Here is a 15,855-nt window from a genome sequence, read left to right as displayed (position 1 = left end):
CGGACATTATGGAAAGACCTTCGTATTTCATATGGTCACCCTGGTGTATCAAACGACCCAAAATATTATATTTGATATTATGCATCTGAAAAAAAGGATCGCACAGATTATTTGTAAACACAAATTATTTGTAAAGAGCACTTCGTGGACATTCAAGAGTACCGGGATTACACCCCTGTTTACACGGTTGGATCACGGGATGTGAATTCTGTCGCTACATACAGTTATTGCATCAGATACAATAATTCTATGAGATTGCCGGATTTGGCATCTATTGTTACTGCCGAATCCTGGGCAATCACTGAAGCCTTAGAACAAATTAAGGATTCTGTGGAATTCACTTTTTTGTTGTTGTTACAGACTCACTTTCGTGTCTCCAGGCTTTACACATTATGAAGTTGGAACATCCCTTAATTGGGATGGTGATACAAAAGTCTTTTTTATCTATTGACAATAAAGATATTGTATTCTGTTGGGTGCCAAGTCACACTGGCATCAGGGGTAATGAAAAGACAGATTCAGCTGCAAAGTCTGCTTTGGATTTGCCTCATCTCGGGGTTGATATGCCTTACACTGATCTAAAACATGATTTTAACCAATATATCTTTTAAACTTGTCAATATTATTGAAACGATGCGGTTGCGAACAAGCTTCATTCTGTCAAGTCAGTCCTGGAAGATTGGTGCAAGGAGAGTGAAATAGTATTGTGTCGTGCTCGCATCGGCCATACATACGACGCATTCATTTGTTATAAAGAAGGATCCTTCACCTGATTGTGAACATTATCAGTACACACACTGACGGTTCGCCATATTCTGGTGGAGTGTAATAATCTTGGATCGATGAGGAAAGATATATTTGGTAGACAAAGTGTGACAGAATACTTTCGATTCCACCCTGAACTTATCTTGAGATGTTGATTTTTACTAAAAAAATTAATATACCGGTACTTATCTCTGGAATGCGTATACCCGAAATGTTAATATACTTGTGATATGTATACTTTGCACAGCTCTTAACACTGTTTTAAAATGTTATATTAATGTTGATCGTCAATTCATGCATTGTTTTACCATTATTTGACACCCAATAGCCGATGTATTTTTGTGCTGGGGGTGTCATTAAACATTCATTCATTACATTCATTCAGTCGGTAGAGGTGTACTTTGATCATAGGATCGAATCCCATTGGTGGACCCATTATCTGACTGGGGGTTTTCTCGTTCCTGCAAGTGCTCCACGATTAACATAGCAAAGACCGTGGTATGTGCTGTTCTGCCTGTGGGAAAGTGCACACAAAAGGTCCTTTGCTGCTAATGAGATAAATGTAGCGGGTTTCCTTTACGACTGTATATACCATTATTTTTGTATTACACATATATACCGTTGCTGAACGGCCAGAGTGAATAAACGGTTCTGTTCTGTATGTCAGAGTTACACAATGTTTGTTATTCAATAGCTGATCGATTAAAGGGACAGACCCTAGTTTTTAAACACCGAGGCATATTTATCACTGTTAGACCGTTTATGATCACTTAAATGAACATTACTTGTATTGTATTGTTTAGATTATCCATTTCCATGCAACCGAAGTGTTTCTGGTCATTCTGGTGTTTCTAATACCACAAAATGCATTTTTCATATTTTTAAAAACGCACGTGCGTCTGAGAAGTAATGGTCATTAGACGCATTTTAGTCCCACTCCCCTTTTTCCTTTATCTCCTTTGAATTTCGTCTGAAATCTTCCCGATTTGGGAACTCCTTCTATCTTTCAACTTCTTTCTCTGTCCACCTCCACATCCCAGTCCTTGTCTCTCCAACCGCGACAGGTGCTTGTCTCTTGTGTCTATCTGTGCCACACACCTGCCATTCCCCATCAGCTTTTAGCTGTGGGCTTAGTCTGCCCACTTCGGGGAGTGTTCAGTAGTTACGAAGAGGCACTTGTAACCACCTACTATGCACCCCTACTACCAGCGGTCGTTAGTTAGTGCCATTTTAGTCTATTTTTAAGGGTATTTCAACGTCACAGACTCTTGTTTCACTCTGATTTATCCAAATGTGTTACAGGTTTGTAAATTAACCAAACGTAGTGTCCATTTTTACGGGTTGAACTAAGGTCTAGGTGAAAACAATATGCCTCAGTGTATTCTGTTGGTGTTGTTTAACAAAATAAACTTTAACTTTTAACTTTTAACAATGTTACAAGCACGGTGCCTGATGTTGGTAGTAGCTTAAAACGCATTTTATACGAAATAGAAAAGCTTTTATGATCCGTATCTCTGGAACTAGAATCGGTCGCTTTAAGAGCCCCTCACCCCCCACCCCCCTACTTTTTTTTCTTAACGTGCGCATTAATATTTGACTTTGATCATTCAGTGTAGAGAGAAATCAGGTAAATTAGTTTACTGTGAACATTTTAAATTATTTTACAATAATAATGTCAAAAAGTACATTGTGTGTTCCAGCTGACCATTACTAGGCAATAGCTATAGGTCTATTTAATGTTAAACTGGCAGGTTTGTGAATGGATATTACAAGACACTGGTACAGTCATCTCTGAGAAACCGATGCCCCTAGAATTTCGGTAGAACAGTCATTTTAAAATATACAATTGAAAATGTAATGTTGCATTAGTCACGATTTAAGTTGTATATAGTTGTGGGTACCAGAAGTCATGTAAACCTAAAAAAACTAACATTTTTTTTATTGATTTTTTTTTTTTTTTTTTTTTTAATATTTATTTTCCCCAGTCCATTATGACCATGTCAAGGTTGGGGAGCCTTGAATTCATGGCCTTACATCAAAGTAATATAATTTATATACAAGTACATATATCTAATTTGTTGTATAATAATGTTATATAATCATATATAACAATTTGATACATAAATGCATTTGTAATGTTTCTGTATAAATTAAAGATTGGTAAAAAAAACTAAACAAATTGCTATGACGCATATATTGGAAAGGACTGGAAAATATAGGAGAAGAAGAAAGAAGATATAATGGTTAAAACACATAATAATAAATTGATAAATAAATAAATAAGCAAACAAACAAAACAAAACAAATAAATAAATATACAAATAAAATAAATAAATAAATGGGGGGGGGGGGGGGGGGGGGGTGTAAATCTATACTAGCGCGAAACGAAAAAGACCTGGAATTCGAAACAAGCTATTATTAGGAAATACGTTTCAGTCAAAGAGATTAAGCCATGGTGTCCATTGTTGATTAAAAATTTCGTAATTGCAATTCTTATATAAAATAAATCTTTCTATTTCAAACTTGTTTCACAAAATGTTTTTAACTCCATTGATATTTAAACATTTTTTATGTACTTTCATACAGTAGATATAATATTTAATGTTGATAATTATCAACCAATTTACAAAGTTACTATTTTCGTTATTGATCATACCAAACATAACAATATTTTGACTAAAAATAATGTCAATTCCTGTTTCAGTCAATATCCATTCTCGTATTGATTCCCAAATGTGGTTAACCTTGTTACAGTCAAAGAAAAGATGTAACGTTTCACACGAAGCATTGCAGAAGTCGCAAGCATTAGAATCCACGTAATGTACCATATACAAAAATGTATTAGTAGTTAAGATTCTGTATACTATTGTATACTGAAACCATGATAATGTTGTGTCTTTTACACATCGAAAAGGAATAACATAATACTTTTCCCATTTCTTTGTATCATACATGTATCCTTCATTTGCATATTTCAACTGTGCTTTTGGAATGACAGTTTGTGAATTTAACATATCATACATATGTTTAAAACCGCTTTTGTCTTTTAATAAATGTTTTATCTTGAACGGGAAAACAGGATTTTTAAGACTTGTGAAAGTGTCATCGTTTATGTTTTCTAATTTGTTTATAAATGATTTAACAGCATTTGTTATTGACGCATATTCCAAGAAATTTGTATTTATATGATATTTTGTTATAAACTGTTCGTATGTTAAAACATCACCTTGTTCGTTTAATAAATCATTAATAAATGTGATACCATTTTTGATATAATATTTGTATATAAATGGTTTGTTACCTATACATATTTTGCTGTTATTCCAGATATTAATACTTAATATATCATCCAAACTTTGTGGGTTTTGAACTTTTTGTATATCTAGTCACGATTTAAGTTGTAATAGCTGTGGGTACCAGAAGTCATGTAAACCTAAGATATTTAATTATTGGTTGTAAAATCGAATCAACAAAGACGTTCTGCTATTTATGTTCATATGGGAAAGTCAAAACCTCAGGCCTCATACACACAAACGTCATTACCACGCTGGCTTGCACTGAATTGTGTTTGCAATTTTAAGTATATGTATATTTAGTTGAATGTGGTAAAGCGCTCGCTTCATGTGCGGTCCGTTTGGGATCGATCCCCGTCAGTGTACCCATTGGGCTATTTTTCGTTCCAAACAGTGCAGCACAACTGGTATATCAAAGACTGTGGTATATGCTGTCCTGTCTGTGGGATGGTGCATATAAAAGATCCCTTGCTACTAATGGAACATTTTTAGCAGGTTTTCTCTCAATAGTGTTAATGTCAAAATGACCATATGTTTGACACCTAATAGCCAATGGTTAATAAATCAATGTGCTCTAGTGGTGTTGTTAAACATAACGAATTTCTTCCTACGAATGTAAATAAAATAATTGTCTGTCTGTCTGTCTGTCTGATGAATATACACAGTGTTAATGTGTCACGTTGCGTTACCCACAACTAAAATTGATACAATGGCAAACAATCAGAGACTTTCCGACAGGTGGCGCTCGTGCACTATACACCATTCCTTTTCCTAAATTTGTATTGTCGTAAAGCACCGATCGGTATATCCACTCTATTGTTCTCGACCTAATTGTCAGCATGTATGTGACTAAAGCGTAGAACGGCTAAAAATTAAAGTAAATAATAAAAATCCACGAAATTCCGCAGTTGGTAGTAAAAAAAATAAAAAATGTAAGAATAAAAAAGAACAAAATAATGTCCAGCTAAATCGTGGGTTTTCCCCAACCACGTAGGCTACTCCCTACCGTTCTTACAACTTTCTATCATATATCCACCATGCCAAAACCATTAAATGTGTACATATTTGACTGATAATACTTGAGTGTTTGCAATAAAAAAAAACGGTAACAGCATTTAATAAAGTTTTAATTTGTAAAACGCCACGCTCCATTCTTCGCTGTTTACTTCCGGGTTCTATTCAATGTTATTGGTTTACCATAGTTTTACACCCAGTAGCCGATGTATTTTTCGTGCTGGGGTGTCGTTAAACATTCATTCATTCATTTACTATTCAATGTTTGTTATTGCGATTTAATATGAAGATATACGTGTTTAAAACCACAAATTATTCGTTTGCAGAGAAGAGTAAATTCAACCAAATTTGTCAACAATTATTTTTAATAAATTATTTCAATGAAATAAAAAAAAAAACCAAACCCAACCCAACCCAACCCAAACAAAATAAATAAATAAATAAATATATATATTCAATGTAAAATAAAAAAAAATTAAAAATGTTTATATGTATACATGTAATAAATTTTAAAAATTCACTAACATACATATATAATTACAGAAATAAATATTAAATTTTCAAATGATGAAAAATAAATAGGAAATTTAAAATATTAAATATATAGGGTTTTTTTGTTGTTGTTTTTTTGTTTTTTAGTGGTATTGTTTTTCAATATTTATAATTTGTTAATGTAAATAATTTAATTTGTGTGTACAAAATGACATAATCTGATAGGAATTCTGATTTCACTGAGCCTGTTTTAACATAAATCTATTTGACCTACTGGTATCTAAATTTTATACTTTTCAGTACTTATATTAAGAAAAGTCCAATGTAAATAATCTTTATCATGGTTCATATACTTATTTACCAAGAAAATTCATGACTTTCCATGATTTCCACTGATAATGAAATTAACAGCAATTGAAAACTGCTTTAGACATTATACTAATTTTTCTCTCCAAAGGCTGCAAGAGTAATAAATTACAAATTAAAGAAACAAAATACTGCTATTTTACAAATGTGGATTTCTAAAACCAGATGCAGCAAGAAATAATTATGACTATATATAAAAGTACACTTATGGTTTACTAATAGTTTAAAGTGAATATAGGTACAACACCAATTAACACTAATTACATTAATTTCAAGAGATGCATTACATGCAGTATTCACACATGGCTTGTTTCATGTTCATTGTATGATGAGTTACTTGCTTAGCATGTACATGCATTTGATAAACTGTACATAAACAATACCTATCTGGTATTTATATTTTCAGTCCAACAGTGTGGATTTTTTCAATGCCATGCTAGAATTTATCACAATGTAGTCCAAAAAGTAAAAGTATTATAAACTGTTATAGGCTTAAACAGTCACTGGAGAATAAAATGTTGGGATTTTGCTACATTTGTCCAAAATAGTCCAGTTAGGCAATAATAATAAAAAAAAAGACAAAGAATAAAATGAGACACCCCCCCCCCCCCCCCCCCCCCCCCCCCCTCTCAAGAAAAAGAAAGAAAAAAAAAGGAATTTATTTTTTGAACAAATATTAAAATTTCCAGTTTCAGGATATTTATGTAAATAAATTCTAGATTATAATTTGGAAAGTATTTTGTTATGTTTAGTTTGTTTTTGGGTCAATAGCAAAAACAAAACAGTTTGTTCTGTTATGCCTCGAGTATTTAATCAAATCTCACATTGCAAAACAAGCTCTGCAGTCTCTTTAGAATAACCAATAATGAAAAGAAATTAATATATTTTTTTACATCTCAGCACATTTTAAATTTGGTGTTAAACATCTGTGTTTCAGAAAAACAGCCTTCATAATTCTGACCCATGGTTTTGACACTTGGCATAGATACTGACTCACCAAGAAGGTAAACCCATGGCCACCACACAGGCTACTCCTACCAATTACTTTAATTTCAGCATTTTGACTTTCATTGGAGTTATTTGTTTACACCACAATCACAGCATCCTTTGGTAGTGTTTTTGTCAGTAATTTCAGATATGCTTAGTATAAAAAGAAAATACATCCTACATACATATTACAGCTTACAAAAGAGATACCAAACTAATAGGCCCCCTATAAATAGATTAACAAAGGAATAATCAAATGTAGAGTTTAACAAATGAAGAAAAGAAAATTTTATTCTGCCTTGTGCCTAAAAAAATGTCTGGGAACATGACTAAAAAATATTAGGTAGGGCCAGTCTAAACTTTAAAAAACCACAAAAAAACAACAAACAAACAAAACAAACATCTGTACTCTTTTTAACTTAAAAAAAAAAGGGGGGGGAAATAATCAGGGTAAGCCTTTTTTTTTAGGTAGGGTCGGTTTCAAGAAACAATTGTTTTTACACCTCAGTGGGCATTCCACATCTCACTATTCTGTTTATATTGTATGTATGCTATTTGCATGTCTCAAACTATTATTTTCTTCTTCAAATTGTGTATTAGGGGCTGTGGAAGAGGCGAGGGCCGATAGGGCCATGGTCTCCTCTTTTTTCCTGTTACTGTTCTCAAAAGTCTGGAGATGTCATAGGCCCTATGTTAACATCTGATATTTAAACTTATTCTGAGTGAGCATGCCTCCAAACCCCCATGAACAGGTTCGGGCCCTCAAATACATGTATATACACACACACACTCTCTCTCTCTCTCTCTCTCTCTCTCTCTCTCTCTCTCTCTCTCTCTCTCTCTCTCTCTCTCTCTCTCTCTCTCTCTCTCTCTCTCTCTCTCACACACACACACCACAATCTTTTAACAAACAGCACACTATAAGTACCCCCACCCCATCCCCACTTTCAAATACACTCTGCTGGCCCTGTACATAAATTAAAAAAAAGTGTTGTTTCTAAAACATTTTTTCTTTTAGTCTGTGAAATTATTGATTAAAAATAAATTAATTAATTAATTAAATATCGACAACAAACATGATCAAGGCCATGGGGGGGGGGGGGGGGTAGGACGAACTCACCTAAACCCTCCCCCTCACCAAAATGCAGTTAACAAAACACAAATAAACAAATGTCCACATACCATACATAAAAGGAAGAAAATATAATATTTCAACTAGATTTTATTCAAATAATATATAAATAATTAATTTTGTTTTAAATCCACACACCGAGAATTGATAGGTTTTTGGCAATGACCTACATTACAAACGCCTCGTTATTCAGCGATTCACTGTTTGTTTTGTTTTTTGTTGTTGTATTTTCTCATATACTAGATCCGTTATGCAGTCCAGACATTCTTTGTGTAATGCTTCATCGTCTGAAAAAATATGACCACTTTTCCTGTTCGTACAGAGGTGGACAAGTAATTTTATATGACCACTGGCTTCAAATCACACTACTGAACAGCTGTTTAAAGCGAGACTCTAGGGTGTATAGTGACGACACGACCCCTAAGGAGGAGATAATTTCTGGGTGTTCGCCATTATGAAAACAGATACACATCACTTAGATAATTAAATATTAATTAGAAACTCACAGAGAAAACAAATAGCAGGCTCAGGCTGAAATGACAAATTACACTTATAATTTATTTTGCAAGGTTATGCTTCTCTGTTACCCATTTTGTTTTATAACACTTGAACACCGTAACGCCTGACAACAAACACACCATATTATGTATAATGTCAAACTGTGACATTTTATATGATTCCTCCCTTGTGAGGAAAGCACAATATTTTGAGGCGATAGTAACACACTGTTCGCTCCGTTGCCAGTGTAAGTTTATCCCCTGTCAACACCGTAACGGGCATAATAAAGATACTGATATGTAAAATGAATATGATTCATTCAGAGAGTGTCGTAAATATATAATGACAAACTATGACATGTTATATGATTCCTCCCTTGTGAGGAAAGCACAATATTTTGAGGCGATATTAACACACTGTTCTCTCCGTTTCAGTGTTCTACAACTGATCAGGCAAAAAGGGATGGGTCACTGCGTAAGTTTATCCCCTGTCAACACCGTAACGGGCATAATAAAGATACTGATATGTAAAATGAATATGATTCATTCAGAGAGCGTCGTAAATGGCTTATTCGAAGACATCTTGTCATTTCAACATAGTTTATAAAGAATAATAAGATGAACAGGTGTTTTTGTTAAATTCGGTCCACAACGTAACATTTTGTCGTGTTACGGTGTTGATCAAAAGTTTAAATAACCATGTATTAGACTCCTGTTGCCATTTAATTGGATGAATATTCTATTTTAGTGGCAAGTGGAATCTTTTTTCTTCTATTCTCTGTGTTCCTTATAGAAACAATTGATATATTTTCATGCACATTTGCTCTTTCGTGTATTATTTAAAAATATGAATTAAAAAAGGTTCATCATATGTAAAATATGTTAGTTTTTATTGAAAGAGAAAGCAAAGTATGCTAACACCGTAACATCTTATCACTGTGGTGTTGATCAAGTATATAAATAACCATAATATGTTAGTTTTTATTGAAAGAGAAAGCAAAGTATGCTAACACCGTAACATCTTATCACTGTGGTGTTGATCAAGTATATAAATAATATGTTAGACACGAAGTAGGTGTAAATAGATATTAAATATAAATCGTGCAGAGGTGTCGTTAAGCAAATATCTATTCCATATCATGTTGTTTGGTCGTTATAATTGGATGAACATGTAATTGTGTCCGCCATATTTTCGTAGTAATTAGCAGCTTTTCTTCTTCTTTGTCTCTATCTATCTCTCTCTCTCTCTCTCTCTCTCTCTCTCTCTCTCTCTCTCTCTCTCTCTCTCTCTCTCTCTCTCTCTCTCTCTCTCTTTTTTTAATTTTTTTTTTTTTTTTTTTTTTTTTTTTATTTTTTAAAGGAGGAGGGGTCTCTGAAAATACAGGTAAAAAATTGTTCTGCTATTTTGTTATTTAGAAAGATAAAACAATACATGTTCATTATATATATTACATTTTAATATTTATTCAATGTATTTGTAGATGATGTCAACACCGTAGCATGTTGTCAACACCGTAACATTTCTTTTTATGAGACATTCGAATCCGAATGAACGGCTGTATTCAGAAATGACATATTTGTAGAAAAAAATACATTATAAAATTATAGGAATTCATGGAGCTTTGGCCCATCAGAATTATTATAGAAGACAATGTCTAAAAACAATCTCCCCTACGACACAGCACCAGTCAGCATAAATGTGAAGAAAGACGATAAACAATCTCAACAAAGCTTCATTTTCATCTGTTACGTATCAAGGACAGTATTTGTCAATCAAAGCAAATGTATTGTAGAATTTTAGTTATCTGTCTTTGATTATTCACCAATTATTTAAACATTTCCGATTATCAAAGACATACGGGCTTCCATTTTTGCAGTGGGAGGAGGGAAGCTTGTTTGTGCCCGAATTAAATGAAAATCTCCGAATCTGGATAACAACATTTAGTTATATTTGAGTTACTATCAAACAGCTATATAGTGTTGCAAACTAATTTCTACGCATTGTTACATGGATTACAACAAATGTTTAGGGTAGAATGATGGAAATACATGCTAAAAAGGTCTCAGGTTAGCACATTTTTCCCGAATATCTCTATAATTTTTACCCGAATTTGAGTTTTTGCTCCAGAACTAGGCGGAAGAAAACTGTTGCCCCCGCCCCCTGTCTCGTACACATATCTGAGTCTCTGCCCCCATGTCTCGTACGTTTATGCCCATGATCTACCGTCTGTTACGGTGTTGACTAACTGTCAGACGCCGTACCGGAAAAGGTTGAGCAAATTAATAAAATCCTACCTAAAGATCACTGCTTGAACTCGAAACACCACCTTACCACAGAGATAACCGAGATAAGGCATTGCTGTAAAGCACCATACATTTAACACATTATTTTTTACAAGAGCTTAACTATGCAAACTGACACATTCTGAGAGAATCGTCCATTATTAAATTTATTTATACGAACGTTATTCATACTCGGATATTATGACTGATGCTATTAGTAATATGAATTTGAAATAGATTTTCGCAACTTTTATCTATGCATGTCTTTACCAACATGTGTACAACTATTTAAAACTAAAAAAAAACTACTAATGAACAGTGCTTATATGCAAATGTGTTAATGTCAGCAAAGTAAATACATAATATAAATTTAAAATAACTCCGTTGTGGTAATGACAGAGTATAAGATTTTTATTTTATTTACGGTTATACTAGTATTGATATACTGTTAAAAGGACAGACCCTAGTTTTAAAACACTAAGGCATATTTTTCACCTAGACCCTAGTTTCAACCAGTAAAAATGGACACTACGTTTGGTTATTTTACAATCCTGTAACAAATTTGGAAAGAAGCGTGTGAAGCAAGAGTCTGTGACGTTGTAATACCCTTAACAATAGACTAAAACGCGACTCCATAATCGTTACTTCTCAGACGCACGTACGTTTTTAAAAATATGAAAAATGCATTTTGTGGTGTTAAAAACACCGGGATGACCAGAAACACTTCGGTTGACCGGAAATGGATAATCTAAATAATAAAATATAAGAAATGTTTGATTTCAGTGATCATAAACGGCTCTAATATTGAAAAATATGCCTTAGTGTTTACAAATTAGGGTCTATCCCTTTAAAGGTCACACGGATAATGGAAGAGGAAACCCGCTACAGACACCTCATAGGCTATATTTTGTTCAGAGGAATAAAGAGACAGACAAACAAAAAGTGTGTGAGTTAGTGGGGAGGTTATATTCAGCGTAAACCTGCATTGCAGTATACACCATTAGTCAAGTGTGTAAGGCCTAATGTAAAACGGTCCTTTGTCAGAATCGGAGCAACACATTTTAAGATCCAATTTTATTTATAATGGTTCAGAGCAAATGTAAAATGTTCATTTGAAAAGGTCAAACTACGACCACATACGCATAACAGCATCATGGTAAAATCTCAGGATCAGTTTGGGTTGTGTGTTTTGTTTTGGTATATAGTTGTTGTTGTTGCTTCTAAAATATACCTCTTACTTCTTTTTGTCTGGCAATGCCATCACTGAGATAAGAGCTGGTAACTTACAGCAACAGAAAACCACCTACGTTTATTATAATACTAGAGGGTTTGGGCGTAGCCCAGTGGTAAAGCACTCGCTTGATGCGCTGTCGGTCTAGGATCGATCCCCGTTGGTCCCCATTGTGTTATTTCTCGTTCCAACGAGTGCACGACGACATGTATTTCAAATGTCGTGGTATATGTTGTCTTGTATGTCCGATGGTGCATATAAAAGATCCTTTGCTACTAATAGAAATATGTAGCGGATTTCCTCTCTAAACTTATATGTTAGAATTACGAAATGTTTGACATCCAATAAATCAATGTGTTCTAGTGGTGTCGTTAAACAAAAACTTTAACTTATTTATAATACTAGATATAACCCGTGCTTAGCACTGGAATGCTTATACGGGGTGTATTACCCTACAAGAAGCGGGACGTAGCCCAGCGGTAAAGCGTTCACTTGATGCGCGGTCGATCTAGGATCGATCCCCGTCGGTGGACCCCTTGGGCTATTTCTCGTTCCAGCCAGTGGTATACACTATTCTGTCTGTGGGATGGTGCATATAAAAGATCCCTTGCTGCTAATCGAAAAAAGAGTGAAGTGGCGACAGCGGGTTTCCTCTCTCAATATATGTGTGGTCCTTAACCATATGTCCGGCGCCATATAACTGTAAACAAAATGTGTTGAGTGCGTCGTTAAATAAAACATTTCCTTCCTTATTACCTTACACTGGGCTTTCCAAAAACAATATGACCTCCACTTACGTGTTAATTGACACAGCTGGTGGCTTTCATTGCTGTTGAATTTATGAAATTCATCTCTGTACACACTATTTAGCACGATATGTGTACGGTAATCGACTGGTGGAACTGATCGCAAAAAGATATTTGCAAAGTGCGCCATCGGGTAAGCACAAAGAAGGCTGTCGGCAGTACAAATCAAAAAAGGAGAAGCGACCAGAACGATCAGAAACTGTTAAAAAGGCCTTGCGTATTATATTTTTATATTTGTTTTTAATCTTTGAAAGTACTACTTTGTATCTTGAAGATAAACTTCACTGTAGGGGGACGGATGTGTATATAAATGTTTTTTGCATCGGATGTGGAATAACTGTCAAGCGAGACATCGGGTTGTTCGTTTGGAACACGTCAAAGGTAGGTGGTGAAAATGTTGCATTTTACAACTGTTTTCTTTGATTTGATGCCAATTATGATTTCGTTATTAGGCTTATACTATTTGTAATCGTTTTTTATGTAAACGTTACTTAAGATGCAAGTAACGGTTTTACCTACTGAATCACAATAACTTTGCTTTACACGCCAAATTATTCTTGAATTTTTTTCAAATTTTACTAAAAATAAGAAGTTAATGGTGGCATAGAACACAGCCGAGAGTTAATATGTATTCGGAAATGAGAATAACGACCACTGTGTATGCATAACGTTACTGGCCATTGCTTTATAAGAACATTTTGTATGTCGCGCTGAACACGTTTTGTATAGGTTTTGTGCCAAAAAACAGAGTAAACTGTATAGATTGTTTTGATTTACTGTATAGGTTGTTGTGGAACGAACATCTGTCATTTCATACAAAATTAAAGTAAAGTTAACTGAAACTAGACTTGTCTACTACACTGTATTATATTATTCCATTGAATGTATCAAAATCAGCCATTTACACCTGAAAATTAATTAAACACCACCTGTGTAGCAGCGAAAAAAGGCGCCTAGAAATAGCTGTCTGTGCCGAAGGGATTTATGCAGATATTGAAAGTTGTTACATATGCTGTATATACTTAGTATTTATCGAGATGGCATGAATAAAACGATTTGTGACGAGCACATCAGTGTAATTACAGCTCCATAGTTAGTTATAATATAGTTTATGCATATTTATGGTTTCTGTCTTTTTTCTTAGAATATAAATATTTATTTTCACTGTTACATTCTGTCCGTCTTTTTTCAATATCTTCTGTATGTATAGAACATAAATTTTGCATCTACTTATTTATTAAGTATGTTTTATATGGTCAAAACTAGGGAGAGGTTAATTAATTTCCAAATGTGTATCAATAGATGCTAACAAGTATTTATTTATTATTTCGTTGGTGTGTGTGTAGGGGTGGGGGGGGGGGGTATGCCGTTCACTTAAAGATGCAAAATATTGTTGCATATCTTATTAACCAAAATAGGTACACAAACCCATACACAATAATCGCATAAATAACTACAAGACTGTCATTCACTGTACCACACGACATAATTAATACGTCTAATAGGTCACTGTCTACGAGACATTTTTTGTCTGGAACAGCGATGTTTATTGCAGAATCATCGGGTTTAATATGGCCATCAACTTTCTGTCCCTTATTTTTCCATCCGCTCATAAAACGTAAAAATTTACCTTTAAACAATTTGGCACCAACTCTCCAAAACTGCTTAACCTTTGGAGAGTATCGCATGTTTCGAGTATCATTTAAGGAGAACCATCCCACAATGTCACTGAACAACAAAAGAGCTATATTTGACAAAGGAAGTTTCTTTTCTGCTAGAAACTGGTTGAATCTGATGTACATTTCTAAACGGCCACCACCTCTTAAAGTTTCTTCTACTTTCGGAAGCATTTCTATTAAGTTGTTATAGTCAGCATCTTCAGTGTCATATTCATCATTTGGTACAACAGATGTTAGACCAGTGTTGCTATCTTCTTGAAGGTCATCAATAGACATAAAATTATTCAAAAGGCCTTCACAAACATCGTCATGGCACAAATTATCAGATGCATCGTAACTTAATTTTTTTGGCGTTGAATGCCATTTAATTTTCTTAATTGGCTGTGTTGGGGAGGTTAGTTCTTTTTGTCGTGAAATTTTTACACTCAGAGTTGCTTTTGTGGAATTATAATTTTTCCTTCCATAGCAAATTGTTCAGGGATAATTTTGTAATTTTTAGTTTGAAAAACATTGTTCATGTCTGAAATTGTGGCTACCTTTAACTTTAATTCTAACTTTCCATGTTCCATTATGCCATGGTAAATAATCTTCTCAAAATCACCCGAATGCACTGGACAGTAGTAGCATATATATTGAGTGTCCGCCATTGTGCTCCTGCAAAATACAAACAAAAACGATGTCTCATATAAATTAAATATAAATAATATAATTATTACACTATATATTCATGTCATTCTATAATATATTTTTACAAAAGATATTTTGATATTTTAAAGCTGGTCATAATAAATTCAAAATCTAACAACCTATACACATTTATTTGCCTAATATCAAACAACCTATACAACATTATTATAACAACCTATACAGACGTCGATTGTTAAACAACGTAGAATTTAATTAATTAAAAATAAGTTTCATGTTTAATGTAGGGTTTGTGTAAATGTTTTTGACACTAAACAGAATTGACTTTGTTTCTGTACACGTTTGAAAACGTTTTAGTAAAAAATAAATAAGTATATCGTGATTTCATTCGCAATGTTTGGGTCTTCTTGATGTAGTCTTGATGATTGAACACATACAAATACAATAAATAACAGCATTATTTATGCAATACGTTGATAAAATCATTTGACAAAGTATAGACCTAATCGAGAAATCGTAACTAGCATCAAATATTAAGGAAATCATTGTAAAAGCAATATTCTTACTACCTACCTTTGACGTGTTCCGAACGTACAACCCGATGTCTCGCTTGACAGTAATTCCACATCCGATGCAAAAAAATGTATATACACATCCGTTCCTCT

At 33.9% G+C, this 15,855-nt stretch overlaps 1 long non-coding RNA gene across 1 annotated transcript; it reads left to right on the top strand.

The window, feature by feature from the left end:
* Window positions 1-6,866: 6,866 nt before the first annotated feature.
* Window positions 6,867-11,174, top strand: LOC121384781. The gene is made up of 3 exons (XR_005959436.1): window positions 6,867-6,934; window positions 8,982-9,021; window positions 10,028-11,174. It is a non-coding gene; the product is annotated as an uncharacterized LOC121384781 (long non-coding RNA).
* Window positions 11,175-15,855: the final 4,681 nt, after the last annotated feature.

Source organism: Gigantopelta aegis, chromosome 10 (assembly GCF_016097555.1).
Source record: "Gigantopelta aegis isolate Gae_Host chromosome 10, Gae_host_genome, whole genome shotgun sequence".
Lineage (NCBI taxonomy): Eukaryota > Metazoa > Mollusca > Gastropoda > Neomphalida > Peltospiridae > Gigantopelta > Gigantopelta aegis.
This window is presented reverse-complemented; position numbering and strand designations above follow the sequence as displayed.